At 37.4% G+C, this 3,333-nt stretch overlaps 1 non-coding gene across 1 annotated transcript; it reads right to left on the bottom strand.

The window, feature by feature from the left end:
- Positions 1–2,750: 2,750 nt before the first annotated feature.
- On the bottom strand, positions 2,751–2,935 carry LOC124778125. Its single transcript, XR_007015851.1, has one exon. It is a non-coding gene; the product is annotated as a U2 spliceosomal RNA (small nuclear RNA).
- Between the last annotated feature and the right edge of the window lie 398 nt (positions 2,936–3,333).

Below are 3,333 nucleotides of genomic sequence, written 5' to 3' on the forward strand. Positions count from 1 at the left end.
ACTGAAATGCATATATGTTTGATGTTCTTCTCTACAACTAACTGCTTCCAAGCATTGGATGTAAATTGACTGCCATTGTCAGATAGGATTGTGTTTGATTTACTCATGTTGGTGAAGTAATCATTAACAAAACATTGATTTATCAAGTGGCTAGTGGCTTTCTTCAATGGATACACTACCGACACACACACACACACACACACACACACACACACACACACACACACACACACACACAGGTGATCTCTGGGCCATTTGCTATACCACAACTTTCCATTTGCTATCCTGAAAAGCTGAATCTGCATCCCTCCATTATGAGTGAGATGTTGAGTTCAGAAAGAGGGAGAAGTGTTAGAATTGTGCTATGCATAGCTTGGGAGTAAGTATTTCTAGAAAGGAAAAAAAGAAGGAAAAAAACATAAAGTGAAGGTGTTATGTGGAATGTTTGATATTTTATAACAATTATTATTACCATTTATTTGTGCAGGGTGACACACGGGAGATGGACAGTTTTTGAAATAATACTCAGCCAACTTAAAAATTATTGCATGTTTATTTACACAAAATCAAAGCTCATTATTTGCCATTGTAATTAACAAAGTTATTCGTGAAAAATAATGTCGTCAAGGTGATGTCCATCATTTTGAATGCAGGACTCAAGTCTCTTCTCAAAATCCTCCATCACACGGGCTAAAATCTCTGCAGGGATGGCGGCAATTTCTTGAATGATTGCATTCTTCAACTCGTCCAAATTTCGTGGTTTGTAGACACAGTTCTTAAGGTACCCTGACAGAAAAAAGTCACATACTGACAAGTCGGGAGACCTGGGAGGCCAAGGAACATTGCCAAAACAGGAGATAATCCGGCCTGGAAACACGCATCTAAGAACTGTCATTGAAGTGTTTGCAGTGTGCAATGTTGCCCCATCCTGCTGGAACCAAATGCGTTTTAAAGGGATTTGTCATCTTCTTAGTTATGGTTTCAAGAATGTTTCAAGCAAACGAATGTAATGAACCAAATTAACAGTAACTGTGGCTCTATTCTCTTCAAAAAAATAAGGTCCAACAATGCCAACAGAGCCAAGAGCACACCAGACTGTTACTTTTTCTGAGTTTAGAGGTCGCTGGTGGATAAGGTGTGGATGCTCTGGAGCTCGGTAACGTAGGTTTTGCTTATTCACAGTCCTGTTTAAATGAAAATGAGCTTCATCACTCATCAATAAAATTTCATTTTCATTCGATCCCAAAATCACTTGCATTCTGTAAGTGAAGTCTTCTCGTACAGCAAAATCAGTTTCCTTAAGTTGTTGGACAATGAGCATTCTGTAGGGATGGAATTTTAATTCTTTGTGCAAAATTCATCTAACCAATTCACGATTGATTCATAACTCACTAGCATGATGTCTAGCTGACCATCCTGGGCTTCTGACTGCCACTTGCCTTACCCTTTCAACATTTCCTGGTGTCGTTACTCTGCATCTCTGGCCAGCATGCATCTTATCCAGTATGTTTCCAGGTGATCTGAAGTTTTCCACCCATCTGAGGATTGTGTTATGGCTCGGAACTGCTCCATGGTGACCGACATTAAACCACGCATGAAACAATCACTGCGTAACAATAATAGACTCACCACTTTTCATGAAACTGTCATAGACAAATACATGACCTTGCAAGTCCCACTGCTCCATAGTGACTGAGTAAATGATTTGGCATCTTGTGTGGATCAGAACTATCCCCACTCGACCACCTCCCACCACCACACCCTCAGTACTACGCAGTTCAAAACTGTCCATCTCCCATGTTTCACCCTGTGTAACATTTTTTATCAAACCCCTGCTCTGTTTTAGCCTTCAATGTATAAAATGTATTGCATTACAGGTACTTTTTAGCTGCCTTTTTAAATAAGTGTATTTTTGCAATTTCTTTAATCTCTTTTGGTAATTTATTATACAGTTGTATTCCTTGGAAGAAAATGCTGTTTTGAGTTTGATGTTTATTTTTACTTGGTAAATGTAAGTTGAGTCTGTCTCCTGTTGCATGGTCATGGATAGAGCTGTTTGTGCAGTAAACTGACTGGTACAACTGACTGGTAAATGTATTCACATGGAGCAGTAAAAATCCCCAGTGTTCTGAACAGATCTTTACAATGAGCTCGATTAGTATTTTTGGTTATTATTCTTATGGCTCTTTTCTGGAGTTTGAAAATTGCATTCATATTTTGGGCATTTGTTCCCCAAAAGAGAATGCCATAGCTAAGAATTGAGTGTACATATGACTAATGTGAACTAAAAGACACTGCATGTTACACACTGATGATAGGATTCTAAGGGCGTAACATGCTGATGGCATTCTGTTTCCAAGTACCTTTGTGTGTTCACACCACTTTCAACTGAGAATCAATATTCATTCCTAGAAATTTTGCATTTGTTACACAGTCTATAGAGGTGCCATCTACATTTAATTTAACATTGTCATTTTTTCTCCTCAAACTGAAATTCATGGCATTAGTTTTCTTTATGTTCAATGTCACTTTATTACTTATTGACGAATCATAAACTTCCTTCTTTCTTGACAAGGAGTTCTCTTGTTTTCTCAGTGACTATAATATTGCTGTCATCAGCGAAGAGGATTTTTTCACCATGAGTAACACTACTGGGAAAGTCATTGATGTATATCAGGAACAATATTGGTCCTAATATGCTATCTTGTGGAACCCCTATATTAATGAATTTTGGTTCTGTATTTTCCTAAATGTTTAGATGTATTTCAAGTATGTGTTGTCTCTACTCTTTGTATCCTATAGAGGTGGAGCAAGCCCCTAGCACTCCGTCATGAGCCAAAAATTAGTTTAATATTCTGGTCCTATGATGCAGGACGTATCAGATATTAACGTGGTAAGAACAGATAATACAGTTTGATCTTAGCCAAAAGATGATCAAAACCAGTCATTAGCTACCCCTCTTATTCCTAATGCTTCTAATTCATTTAATAGAATCTTGTGGTCGACTGTATCAAATGCCTTAGAAAGATCCAAAAATATGCCTGTGACACACTCATCTTTATCAAGAGCATCAAGTACAACTTTTGTGAATTCTATTGTGGCTAACTTCATATTTTTGCCACTTCAGAAACCAAACTGAGATTCCCCTAAAAGATTGTATTTATTGAGGTAATTCATTAATGTGTCTTTCATAATTGTTTCTGTTATTTTTGAGAATGGTGACACATCCCAGACTGCTTTGCTTTTATTCTCTGCATTATATATTATTTTCTCATTAAATTACTTTTTTGCAGCAATCAGCAGTTTGGCTGTTACAAAGTTGTTGCTTAATCT

This window comes from Schistocerca piceifrons, chromosome 2 (assembly GCF_021461385.2).
Source record: "Schistocerca piceifrons isolate TAMUIC-IGC-003096 chromosome 2, iqSchPice1.1, whole genome shotgun sequence".
NCBI lineage: Eukaryota > Metazoa > Arthropoda > Insecta > Orthoptera > Acrididae > Schistocerca > Schistocerca piceifrons.